The sequence below is a fragment of the Lathyrus oleraceus genome, chromosome 3 (genome assembly GCF_024323335.1).
Source record: "Lathyrus oleraceus cultivar Zhongwan6 chromosome 3, CAAS_Psat_ZW6_1.0, whole genome shotgun sequence".
NCBI classification, from domain to species: domain Eukaryota; kingdom Viridiplantae; phylum Streptophyta; class Magnoliopsida; order Fabales; family Fabaceae; genus Lathyrus; species Lathyrus oleraceus.
This window is the reverse complement of record NC_066581.1, coordinates 361,377,665-361,391,825: the sequence shown is the minus strand read 5'-3', so window position 1 is coordinate 361,391,825 and position 14,161 is coordinate 361,377,665. Positions and strand designations below refer to the sequence as shown.

Below are 14,161 nucleotides of genomic sequence, written 5' to 3'. Positions count from 1 at the left end.
GTTGTCCTAACCACTATTTTTCATCCAAAAAAGAGGTTTGAATTGTGAAAAGAGTTTGGCAAGTCTAATCATTGGAACTTAGAGGGTGACAAGTACCTGGCCCTTGACTAAGTACGGTCAGCAATCAGAGTACTTGGGAATCGAGAGGACCATGGAGTCCTAACCACTCTTTTTCTCCCTCATAGAACCTAGATCTAACTTGTTTGACTTATTAGATATTTTAAGGGGGAAAGTCAAGTGTCGGGTCCTCGGGCTAGGTACGGCCGACAACCCAAGTACTTGAATGTTGTGTACAAACACGTACACCCCATTTGGCATTCCAATTTGTTACCAAAATGGTTTTGAAAAAGGTACTTGACGTTGGATCAAGTATTTGAATTTATTATGAAAAGAGTGTGTGAAGAATGAAGGTGAGAGATAAAATGAGTTTGAGAAGAGAATGGAGAAGAGATTATTGAATGGGTTTGAGAAGAGAATGGAGAAGAGATGATAAAATGGATCATGGAGTGGATGGATAATACTTGACGTTGGATCAAGTATTCATGTTGCAATGGTGTGAGTTTTATTCGGAAAATAACTTGACGTTGAATCAAGTACCTTTTGTTTCTTTTGAAATGCTTTATTTATCGTTTTGTATTTTATCTCGGTTATTAACATGCATGGTGATCTAACTAGAAAGTAATAAATCTAAGTTATTACATGATTACGAGATGGGGGAACATTCAACCCACAATGGGGGGATCTGTAACACCCTTCTAGATACCCCAAATTATTATAATTAAAATAACAATATATTCATCAGAGTAATTATGCCCCGAAGGGTGCCACACAATTATTTCACAAAAGTATCAAAATGTCCTGTCATGCTCATTTATTTAAATCAAAATAAGGTCTTTTGCATAATTCGCAGCGGAATCAAATTCAACATCAATGTAAAACATGTAACACTATACATGTGAATCATCCAACAACCAATATCAAATTAATTAAAACATTCCCTCCCGATGTTACATCTATCAGAGCATGACCCATAAGAACTACTCTAGACTCCAAGCATAAGCTTCTACTCAACTCATTTCTCGTTACCTGAAAAATAGGCGTAAGGGTGAGTTCCTCAATCAATATAATAAGCATTATAAAACAACATGTAATGCCAAGTAATTAACACATCAATCACCCTAATTGCAATACACATTCAGTAATAGCTCATTGGCTTAAACATCATACTCAACATCAATATACAATACCAGTATAATCTCAAATCATACTTAACAACAACACAACACACGAATAATATTGGAACACATCCATTCATATTATACGCCTTACATATTTTTATGCCATGAGACTCTACACATGCGGTACCGACTATCCTTGAACATATAGTTCAAGCTCACCGATCCCTCCGGATACGGCTACTAAGCTCACTAGTCCCACTCATTGAGACCTAATGACTCACTCACTAATTCCTCACCATGGGAATTAGCTACAGCCCCAAAGGCTAGACTATGCAAGCTAATCATCTAGCATGCAAACATCAACAACAATTCACAACGATTCACTCACCAATTCCTCACAATGGGAATTAGCTACAGCCCCACAGGCTATGCCATGCACACTAATCATCTAGAAATGCAGCATCAACAACAACTCACAATGGACGTATGCTCACACTCTAAGCCATACAACAGTCCATTCACAAATACATGCACAATATATATACATTCACAACATTTTGCATATCATCATACATCATCAATACATGTATCAACACATCATCAACACATGTATAAAACACCTCAGCAACACATGCATAACACTTCTTCTGCCTTGCTCGCTAGGCGAGGCAGTGGCGAAGCTCTGGTTCGCTAGGCGAGCTCAAGGCGAACAGCTCCAGGAAATTGGTAAATTAATTCGCTAGGCGAGCTCAAGGCGAAGGTAATAGCGAACTCATTCTGTTTTGGTGAAAAACACAGCTAGCACTCACTCGCTAGGCGAAGCTCCAGCGAGTCCACAGCGAACATTACAGTAGCAAAACCTCTCCATCTCGCTGGGGCGAGGTTGAGGCGCGTTCCTTCGCTAGGCGAAGGTTATGTTCGCTAGGCGAACATGACAGTTCACCAGACGCGTTTTCTTTGGGCAGGGATCTCATGTGCCCATTCCGGACCCTTCCCACTCAAACTTACTCGTCGCCATTCATCATCAATTTATCGGTTTGATTACACACACAACTATCAATTTGATTACGGTTTTCACTCAACCTATTCATCACAAATTTTCAGCATTCCAAATCCCAATTAGGGTCAAATTAACGGCTTATCACTACCCATGACATATTATCCCAAAATACCCATTAATCGACGATAAACCCCCCTTACCTGAGTTAATCCGGCGAATCTCTAAGCTCAAGCCCTTCCTTCTTCAACCTTCAGCCCTCGCTCTGTCTCTTTGCCCTTTTCCTCTTCTTTCACGATCGTTCTCTGTTTCACGTAAAACCTTTTCTTACCAAATGGGATATTTCCTTAAGTCCAACTTATATATTTTCCAAAATAATAATCCAATAATAATAATAATAAAATTTCCAATTATTTAATTAAATTAATAAATAAATTATTAACTCAATTCAAATAATTATTTTATTATTATCGGGGTGTTACAACTCTCCCCCACTAAAAGAGTTTTCGTCCTCGAAAACATACCTCAAGCGAATAACTCCGGATAAGACTCTTTCATCTGACTCTCAAGTTCCCAAGTCACATTGCCACCTGCTGGTCCTCCCCATGCTACCTTCACTAAGGCAATCTCTTTACCCCGCAACTGCTTCAACTCTCGATCCTCGATCCTCGTAGGTGATGTTTCAACCGTCAGGTTATCTCTCACCTGTACATCATCTACTTGGACTACATGCGACGGATCATGAACGTATCTCCTCAACTGAGACACATGAAAAACATCATGCAAATTCGCAAGCGACGGCGGTAAAGCGATACGATAGGCTACCTCTCCTATCCTTTCTAAAATCTGATAGGGACCAATAAATCGAGGTGTCAACTTCTTTGACTTCAAAGCTCGACCAACACCAGTTATCGGAGTAACACGAAGAAACACATGATCTCCCTCTTGGAACTCAAGTGACTTCCTCCTCTTATCATGATAACTCTTCTGACGACTCTAAGCAATTCTCATCTTCTCCTGAATCATCTTAATCTTTTCCGTAGTCTGTTGAACAATCTCCGGTCCAACCACAGCACTCTCACCGGACTCATACCAACATAAAGGCGTCCGACATCTCCTACCATACAAAGCTTCAAACGGTGCCATACCAATACTCGAATGAAAACTATTGTTGTAGGTAAACTCAATCAAAGGTAAATAACAATCCCAAGCACCTCCTTTTTCCAAAACACAAGCTCTCAAAAGATCCTCTAGTGACTGAATCGTCCTCTCAGTCTGACCATCAGTCTGCGGATGATATGCAGAACTCAATCTCAGCTTAGTTCCCAAAGCCTTCTGCAAACCTTCCCAAAACTTCGATGTAAATCTAGGATCTCTGTCCGAAACAATACTAGACGGAATACCATGCAAACTTACAATCTTCTCAATATACAACTCAGCTAGTCTCTCTAACGGATAATCCATTCTGATCGGAATGAAATGAGCCGACTTTGTCAATCTGTCAACAATCACCCAAATGGCTTCAAAATTCTTATTTGTCCTCGGCAAACCAGAAACAAAATCCATACTGATACTATCCCACTTCCACTCTGGAATAGCCAACGGTTGCATTAGCCCAGACAGCTTCTGATGCTCAATCTTCGACTTCTGACAAGTCAAACAGGAATAAACAAAACTCGCAATTTCCCTTTTCATCCTCGGCCACCAAAATAACTTCTTCAAATCATGATACATCTTCGTAGCTCCAGGATGAATACTCAATCCACTACGATGTCCTTCCTCAAGAATGCTCTTCTTAAGCTCGGTAACCTCCGGAATACACACCCGACTACCAAACTTCAAAATACCATTCTCATCAACTCTGAATTCGCCACCTTGACCTTGATTCACTAAAGTCAACTTATCAACCAAATGCATATCGGATTTCTGACCCTCTCTGATCTCCTCCAGAATACCACTCGTTAACTTCAACATTCCCAATTTAACACTGTTGTGAGTACTCTCACACACCAAACTCAAGTCTCTAAACTGTTCGATTAAATCCAATTCCTTAACCATTAACATAGACATATGTAATGATTTCCGACTCAATGCATCAGCCACCACGTTTGCTTTACCCGGATGGTAATTCAAACCAAAGTCATAATCCTTCAGAAACTCTAACCATCTCCTCTGTCTCATATTCAGCTCTTTCTGATCAAACAAATACTTTAAACTCTTATGGTCACTGAAAACCTCAAATCTTGACCCGTACAAATAATGCCTCCACAACTTCAAAACAAACACCACAGCTGCCAACTCTAAATCGTGCGTCGGATAGTTCCTCTCATGAACCCTCAGCTGTCTCGAAGCATAAGCTATAACCTGCTTATTCTGCATCAACACACCACCCAAACCCAACAATGAAGCATCACAGAAAACCTCAAATGGTTCCGACGAACTCGGTAATATCAGAATAGGAGCAGTAGTCAACCTTCTCTTTAACTCTTGGAAACCTTCTTCACATTTTGAGTCCCAAACAAACGCTCGCCCCTTTCTAGTTAACATCGTCAACGGTAACGCCAACTTAGAAAATCCCTCAATGAACTTCCTATAATAACCTGCAAGTCCAAGAAAACTCCTTATCTCCGAAACTGACTTCGGAGCTTCCCACTTAGATACCGCTTCTATCTTAGAAGGATCAACAGCAACACCACCTCTGGAAATCACATGACCAAGAAAACTAACCTCTTCTAACCAAAATTCACATTTAGAGAGTTTAGCAAATAACTTCTTTTCTCGTAGAACTTCTAAAACCACTCTCAAATGCTCAGCATGCTCTTCTTCAGATTTCGAATACACCAAAATGTCATCGATAAACACCACAACAAACTGGTCTAGGTACGGATGGAAAATTCTATTCATATACTCCATGAATACTCCAGGCGCATTAGTCACACCAAAAGGCATTACAGAATACTCATAATGTCCATACCTTGTTCTGAAAGCAGTCTTCTAAATATCCTCAGTTTTCACACGTATCTGATGATACCCAGATCTCAAATCTATCTTGCTGAACACACTCGCACCAACCAACTGATCCATCAAATCATCAATCCTCGGCAAAGGATACCGATTCTTGATCGTCACTTTATTCAGTTGCCTGTAGTCCACACACAACCTCATAGTACCTTCTTTCTTCTTAACCAACAACACTGGTGCACCCCACGGTGACACACTCGGACGAATAAACTTCTTATCCAACAGATCTTCCAACTGACTCTTCAATTCAGTTAACTCAACAGCAGACATACGGTACGGAGCCATCGATATCGGTCTAGTACCAGGTACCAATTCAATCGAGAACTCAACTTCACGCTCTGGCGGTAACTCGTTCACTTCTTCCGGAAACACATCAGGAAAGTCACACACCACTGCTAGATCACGAATCACCAGTTTATCTTTAGCCTCTAAAGTTGCCAACAGCATAAACAACTCTGCCCCATCTGCCACTTCTTCATTCACCTGTCTGGCTGATAGAAACAAACTCTTTCCTTCTTCAATTTCAGGAAATATCACAGTCTTATCAAAACAGTTAATATAAACTCGGTTAACCACCAACCAGTTCATACCCAAGATAACATCAATCTGCACTAATGGAAGACACACAAGGTCTATCCCAAAATCTCTACCAAAAATATTCAAAGGACAACTCCGACAAACCGAAGTAGTAGTCACTGAACCCTTTGCAGGAGTATCAATCACCATACTTCCACGCATCTCAGATATCTCCAACTTAAGCTTCACAGCACAATCCACAGATATAAAAGAATGAGTAGCACCTGTGTCAATAATAGCTATGAGAGGAAAGCCATTAATATAACACGTACCTCTGATCAAACGATCATCTGCAGAAGTCTCAGAACCTGATAGAGCAAAAACCTTGCCTCCTGACTGATTCTCCTTCTTCGGCTTCGGACACTGGGGACTGATATGACCCAACTCTCCACAATTGAAACAAGTTACAGTCTTTAATCGGCACTCTGCAGCCAAGTGACCACCTTTCCCACACTTGAAACACTTCATCTCAGCACTGGTACACTCATGAACACGATGTCCAGCCCGACCACATCTATAACACTTAGCAGGAGCACTAGAGTCTCCCCCACTAGGCCTCTTCATCCCACTCTGCTTCTGAAAACCTTTGCCAGCTGCATACGGTTTTCCACGATCCATCTGATTCTTACCTTTCCTATCAACTCTCTATTGATAGCTCTCTGCTCTGGCTTTGGAATCCTGTTCAAAAATTCTGCAACAGTCAACCAAGTCAGAAAACACTCTGATCCGCTGATATCCAACAGCCTGTTTGATCTCAGGACGCAGCCCGTTCTCAAACTTCACACATTTCGAAAATTCTCCAGCAGCCTCATTATAGGGAGTATAATACTTTGACAGCTCTGTGAACTTCGCAGCATACTCAGTAACAGACCTGTTACCCTGCCTCAATTCCAAGAATTCTATCTCTTTCTTTCCTCTGACATCCTCTGGAAAATATTTCCTCAGAAATCTCTCTCTGAACACAGCCCAAGTGATCTCAGCATTCCCAGCATTTTCCAACTCAGTGCGGGTAGCAACCCACCAATCATCAGCTTCTTCTGACAGCATATGTGTACCGAACCTGACCTTCTGGTTATCAGCACACTCAGTTACTCTGAAGATCCTCTCTATCTCTTTCAACCACTTCTGAGCACCATCTGGATCGTATGCTCCTTTGAACATTGGAGGATTGTTCTTCTGGAACTCACTCAGTTGACGGGCAGCTCCCATTCCTACAACATTTGGATTCCCTCCAAGTACTCCAGCCAGCATACCCAGAGCCTCAGCAATCGCAGCATCATCTCTGCCTCTTCCAGCCATCTCTATTCTGAAAACCCAACAAACTAAAACAATAAGTACTGATAGGGTTACACAACACCTATCCCGTACAGGGGAAACAGAATAATTACGACTCGACACGACCGACTATGCTCTGATACCACTAATGTAACACCCTTCTAGATACCCCAAATTATTATAATTAAAATAACAATATATTCATCAGAGTAATTATGCCCCGAAGGGTGCCACACAATTATTTCACAAAAGTATCAAAATGTCCTGTCATGCTCATTTATTTAAATCAAAATAAGGTCTTTTGCATAATTCGCAGCGGAATCAAATTCAACATCAATGTAAAACATGTAACACTATACATGTGAATCATCCAACAACCAATATCAAATTAATTAAAACATTCCCTCCCGATGTTACATCTATCAGAGCATGACCCATAAGAACTACTCTAGACTCCAAGCATAAGCTTCTACTCAACTCATTTCTCGTTACCTGAAAAATAGGCGTAAGGGTGAGTTCCTCAATCAATATAATAAGCATTATAAAACAACATGTAATGCCAAGTAATTAACACATCAATCACCCTAATTGCAATACACATTCAGTAATAGCTCATTGGCTTAAACATCATACTCAACATCAATATACAATACCAGTATAATCTCAAATCATACTTAACAACAACACAACACACGAATAATATTGGAACACATCCATTCATATTATACGCCTTACATATTTTTATGCCATGAGACTCTACACATGCGGTACCGACTATCCTTGAACATATAGTTCAAGCTCACTGATCCCTCCGGATACGGCTACTAAGCTCACTAGTCCCACTCATTGAGACCTAATGACTCACTCACTAATTCCTCACCATGGGAATTAGCTACAGCCCCAAAGGCTAGACTATGCAAGCTAATCATCTAGCATGCAAACATCAACAACAATTCACAACGATTCACTCACCAATTCCTCACAATGGGAATTAGCTACAGCCCCACAGGCTATGCCATGCACACTAATCATCTAGAAATGCAGCATCAACAACAACTCACAATGGACGTATGCTCACACTCTAAGCCATACAACAGTCCATTCACAAATACATGCACAATATATATACATTCACAACATTTTGCATATCATCATACATCATCAATACATGTATCAACACATCATCAACACATGTATAAAACACCTCAGCAACACATGCATAACACTTCTTCTGCCTTGCTCGCTAGGCGAGGCAGTGGCGAAGCTCTGGTTCGCTAGGCGAGCTCAAGGCGAACAGCTCCAGGAAATTGGTAAATTAATTCGCTAGGCGAGCTCAAGGCGAAGGTAATAGCGAACTCATTCTGTTTTGGTGAAAAACACAGCTAGCACTCACTCGCTAGGCGAAGCTCCAGCGAGTCCACAGCGAACATTACAGTAGCAAAACCTCTCCATCTCGCTGGGGCGAGGTTGAGGCGCGTTCCTTCGCTAGGCGAAGGTTATGTTCGCTAGGCGAACATGACAGTTCACCAGACGCGTTTTCTTTGGGCAGGGATCTCATGTGCCCATTCCGGACCCTTCCCACTCAAACTTACTCGTCGCCATTCATCATCAATTTATCGGTTTGATTACACACACAACTATCAATTTGATTACGGTTTTCACTCAACCTATTCATCACAAATTTTCAGCATTCCAAATCCCAATTAGGGTCAAATTAACGGCTTATCACTACCCATGACATATTATCCCAAAATACCCATTAATCGACGATAAACCCCCCTTACCTGAGTTAATCCGGCGAATCTCTAAGCTCAAGCCCTTCCTTCTTCAACCTTCAGCCCTCGCTCTGTCTCTTTGCCCTTTTCCTCTTCTTTCACGATCGTTCTCTGTTTCACGTAAAACCTTTTCTTACCAAATGGGATATTTCCTTAAGTCCAACTTATATATTTTCCAAAATAATAATCCAATAATAATAATAATAAAATTTCCAATTATTTAATTAAATTAATAAATAAATTATTAACTCAATTCAAATAATTATTTTATTATTATCGGGGTGTTACAGGATCCACACAATACAACATAAAGGCATGAAAGAAAAATATAATTTACAAATTATGTGTCATGCCTAAACCATACAAGTGGCATGGCACTTCAAACAACACAAACTAATGAATAAAAATAAAAGGAATAACTTGGATGGTGTTTGGATCTCTCATTCACATGTCACCACAAAAAAAAAATTGTTAGTATGCATTAATAAAATGGAATAAAAAGGCTAATTCAAATGAATGAGATGATATGATGATAGAATGATGTGATATAGTGATCATGATGAACAAACATATACCAAATTAAATTGAAATGGGATTTTCAATTTAGCCATTAACCACGACCAAGTCAAAATGAGATTAATCATGTATATGAAAATTAACATGGAAAATCATATGAAATTCTAAACATAGCATGGTTAATCACATGAAAATTAATTCTGGAAAATTAAGAAATTAAATCTAATATATACAAATAATTAAGCCTAATTTCTAACTAATTATATAATCCTAATTAACCTAATTGAACATGAATTAGGCTAGTTATCCCTACAATTATGTTAAATCCTAATTGTCAAAAAAAAAAACATGACTTCAAATCTACCATGGAAATGTGAAGAAATAGTAAAAAAAAATGAAATAATAAGTAAATTGGGTCAGGGGGTATGTTTCTGGAAAAAAGGTGCAAGAAGCACTCCAGGCGCATGGGCATTGGGGTGTTAAGCCCACTGAAATTGGCTTCTGGCCGGGGTGTATGTTTAGGATGTGGGGGTGATAGCAAGAAACAATGTTAGGCCCAATTTGGAGAAGCCCAAGCTCATACCAAACGAAAAATAATCAATTCAGTCACGTGTGGAAATTGGAAAAGGAAGATTGGATTTGAAAATTAGGACGTAAACGCGCGCCAACCAGAGACTCTGTTCATGCAAACCTTCCACCCATCACCACCATGGACCACCGCATCGGAAATCGCTTCCAACGGTGGTGGCCACCAGAAGTCAACATCCAATACGTCAATAGCTTCACCTTCACCTCCTTAGTCCGAATCTCTCACTAATTTTATGGAACCGTAACTCTAAATCCATAACCGAAATGAAATCCTTCAAGAACCCTAAAACAAAACTCCTAAATCAAACGTCTCTCTCCAAGGATCAAAGCCCAAGGGATTGGGGTTCTGAACCCCCTAGCTCTCATCTACGTCATGGCTATGAAAGATTGAATGAAAGAGAGAGTTCCGAAATTTTACCTTGCTGGATGTGACGACAATGACGAATGTGCTTGCGACGATGAAAGCTCTGTTTCCAGGTAATGACTCTGTATCCTTCTTCCTACCTCTTAATATCTGATTCCTTCTTCTTTCTCCGTCTCTCTTCCTTTTCTTATTGAGTGAATGAATCGAGGACTTGACTGTGGAATGATCCAAAGGAGAGTTGAGAGAGGGTGAAGGTGCTGGTGATTATTGGGGGTGGTGAGGATGAATGTTGAGTTGAGAGAGAGTGAAGGTGAATTCTGTTGGAGAGTGGTTGAGATTGGTGAATGAATTGGGTTGAATGAGAAGCTGATTCCAGAGTTGGATCAATGATGGAGATTGAAGATTATATAGGTGGTTGAGTAGTCAGTATTGGGATCTGCAATTCTGTTATGACAGTTAGCAAAAGTTTAGTTATTATTCTGTTTTGGACTTTTTTGTGGATCCCAAGGTCATCCAGCTGGCATTAATATTGAATGTGTTAAGTTAACTTTGGTTCAGTTCAAGGATGTGGAATCATTTATGAGGGGGCAGCTTCATTGAACAAAGTCGGTTGATCTAGGGATTAGGTTAGTTTTAAGTTCTGAAATATGAGTCTAAGTTAGGTGCATCCAATGGTTGCAATGGACTGTGTGTGGAATGTGATAGTTTATAATGGATGCTGATTGAATGGTGTGTTACAAGTTCTCAGTTACCCTGATATGATCCTACAACCTGTTTGCAGTTTTGTTTGTTGTAGCATATTTATTCCCTGTACATTGCTTCTTGTTCAGGTTTTGCAATGTGATGTGGCCTTGGTTAGGTTTCCTTGCGAGATGCTCATTGGCTGCTATGGATTTAGCATGTTGTTGGTTGCAGGTTCTGAGTTGCATTGGAGTTTGCTATTGGTCAAATGATGACCTGTTACTGCATGTTTTGGTTAGTTATCTTGAAAATTACAGGTTATGTAAGTCTTGTTAAGAGGATGACAGGATGTTAGTGACTCAATGAAATGTTGCATTGCAAGACCTGTTATAATATGCAAGAAACTATTAAGTGAATGCATAGCTAGTGTTAGGATCAGAAGAACTCAGTTGGTTTTCAAATTTTGTTGCAAGCCTGGATGTTTTTTCTAATTTGTGTTGCAAATTATTTACTGCATTATTGGGCCCGTTTGTTTTGGCTTTTTTTAAAAATGATTTTTATAGTGTTACATATTTTAGTGTAAAAAAAATTTACAAAGAAACTTTTCATAAAAGCTTCAAATGAGAATTTGGTTTGAATAGTTATTCTTAAAATGTTATTTTAGGTATTTCATCATTTTATCGAAACTTTTTTTTGGATATCAAATTTTCAAAAAATCACTTAATTTTGAAGCTATTTCAAATAGCTTTTCATAAAAATCATTTTTAAGATACAAATTTTTGAAAAAATTGTGATATTGACTATGTTTTGATCTTCAATAATGTATATTTATGTTATAGAATGAACAATTCAATCTTTTAATTTATAAAAAACAAATTTAGAAAAACTTATAATATTTTGAAAAACATTTTTGTAGAATCCATTTTCAAAAATACAAAGAAAAAATCCATTTTTTTAAAGCTAAAGCAAACAGGTCCATTGTTTGTAATGTTAACATGGATGTTATGGATGTGCACTATATGATGATGCCTTATTCTGGATTGATTGTGTGTGATTGATGCTTACAAAGTTTGATGACAACATGGTGTTCATGTTGCATAGGCTGGTCTGGACTTGGCTTCCACTGCTGCCAGTTCTACAATGTTGTTGATGTTGCCTTTTCCTTTTGGAAATGCTTAATTGCTAGGTGTGGCTCTGATGTGTTATACTGCAGCAGGTGTGCTTGTTAATTGTATTTGTTTTGATGTTTCACAATGATTGACATGGTTTGGTATGTTTGGTAATAGGTCCTGCAGGATTTGTGTTTGGCTGCAAATTCTTATTCAGCTGCTACTGATACCTTGTAGGGCGTGTGACTTTTGTTGCTGCAAGGTTTTAATGTTTAATCATTGCTGGTTGTTGCAGACAATTTGCACTGGTGTTGTGCACTGATTCAACGGGTTTGCAGTGGTAATCAATCATGTTCTGACTTTGCTTTTAGTCCATGTAGGTCCTGATTTAATTGGTTTAGCATCTTGTTAGGTAGACATTGGACTGGTTTTGTGGTATGACTAGTGTGCATGACAGAACTTAGCCCAAATATGTGGAAAGACAAGGCTTTACTAGATGATAGAGTTATGGACAGTGGGTGGCATGCTTTCATTATGAACATAATGTTGTTGTTTGACATTGATGCAGGCTTGCACATTGCCTAAGATGGATGTGGATGAAGTATTGGGTTACTAGGGTGGCCAAATCTCTTTGACTCCTGAGATCAACCTAAAGCAGCATGTCATGTGATAATAGTGAAATGGACAATGTAATGTGTTTTCTTGATTGCTGTGTTGCTTCCACATTTGTGATGCTTGGTAGGTATGGTTTTACATTTGGTTTCAACATTTCTTGGCACATTGCAGGTTGGGTTTATGAGTTGATGTTGCAGGTATTGTTTGGTATGCATTCTGCAGGTTCTGACCATGATGAGCTTGGTTCTGGCTGTACTGTCTTGGCAGGAACCTTGGTGAATTGCTCATGGCAAGGGTAATATGTAGCTGCAGAACTTGCACTGCCAGCTGCAGGTATGTGTATGTTGTGGTTTCTGATGTCTTGGTCTTATGTCTCCATTGCTGAATATTGCAGGGGGTGTGTTGATTGCCTACTGCAGGTTTATTGGTCTGATAGGAGTGTATGTCTGTGCTGATGATTCCTTGGCGTTATATTGATACTTCTCATCATGTTTTGCAGGTTTGATGATGGCCAAATGATATTGCTTCATGGTTTCGACAGCTTGGTTTTAAATACTGAACTGCTTTGATAACAGGTCGGTTATTTGGTTGTGGTTTCAGCTTGCTTCAAGCTTGCATAGGCTCACATCAAAAACCCAAAATATAGCCAATGCAACATTGCATTCTGACTTGGTAATTACTTAATAGGGCTGGCATGATTTTGTGGATCTAAGTGTTAATTTTGAATTCATAATGCTGAGTTTCCATTCTCATTTTAAGCTCTGACCTGGGTTCATTGGCTTATTTCCTAGGTTTGTGCTTATCAACCAAGCATGCCATGAAGTGAACAATGGTTGGACAAAATCCCATGGCATCAAAGTTATAACTTGAAGTATCCATCATGGAATGGTCAATCAAAGATCAAAAGTCCAATATTGAAGATCGGATTAGGAATGGGAATTTGGGGATGAAAAAGGTTGGGTTGACTTTGGTCAAAGTTGACCAAAAAGTCAACCATTGACCAAAGTCAACATTTGGTCAACATATTAATTTTTTTGCACTTTCCCCATGTAATGAACCTATTATAGATTGTAATGAATGGAATTGAATATTCTTGGATGAAAATGGATTGTTTTTAAATTGATCTTTAACATGAACATGATACTTGTATGGAATTGAATCTTGTATGATCATGATTCTTGAAATGATTAAATTTGCTATGAACTGATGAATTTTGAATCATGAAACATTGTGTGAATATGCTTGAGATGGATTGAAATGAACAATGACCATGAATTAAACGTGACTTTAAACAAATTGGGAATGGATGGTATAGATTGAAATGACATTCAATTAACATGAATGATAATCAAGGTTATTACTTGAATGAAACATTAACATGAATCAAAAGACATGGATGAATTATGAATAGACTTAGATCAAGCCAATGGAAGTGTATGGATGATACAAGACTTAGGCGAACTTGA

At 39.0% G+C, this 14,161-nt stretch overlaps 2 long non-coding RNA genes across 7 annotated transcripts; one reads left to right on the top strand and one right to left on the bottom strand.

Moving 5' to 3' along the window:
• Positions 1–875: 875 nt before the first annotated feature.
• LOC127127689 (uncharacterized) lies at positions 876–10,751 on the bottom strand. 3 transcript variants are annotated; one of them, XR_007805427.1, is made up of 3 exons: positions 10,345–10,751; positions 8,832–8,933; positions 876–1,086 (listed from the first exon to the last, which is right to left on the bottom strand). It is a non-coding gene; the product is annotated as an uncharacterized LOC127127689 (long non-coding RNA). The 3 variants fall into 3 exon arrangements; XR_007805426.1 differs by lacking the exon at positions 8,832–8,933 and adding an exon at positions 2,379–2,480; XR_007805425.1 differs by lacking the exon at positions 876–1,086 and adding an exon at positions 7,329–7,539.
• LOC127127687 (uncharacterized) lies at positions 9,941–13,849 on the top strand. Of its 4 annotated transcripts, XR_007805423.1 has the most exons (8): positions 9,942–10,403; positions 11,121–11,265; positions 12,073–12,157; positions 12,258–12,420; positions 12,649–12,818; positions 12,918–13,028; positions 13,195–13,367; positions 13,487–13,849. It is a non-coding gene; the product is annotated as an uncharacterized LOC127127687 (long non-coding RNA). The 4 variants fall into 4 exon arrangements; XR_007805424.1 differs by having other exon boundaries at positions 9,941–10,403; positions 12,073–12,420; positions 12,649–12,769; positions 12,867–13,028; XR_007805422.1 differs by having other exon boundaries at positions 9,941–10,403; positions 12,073–12,420; positions 12,649–12,822.
• Positions 13,850–14,161: the final 312 nt, after the last annotated feature.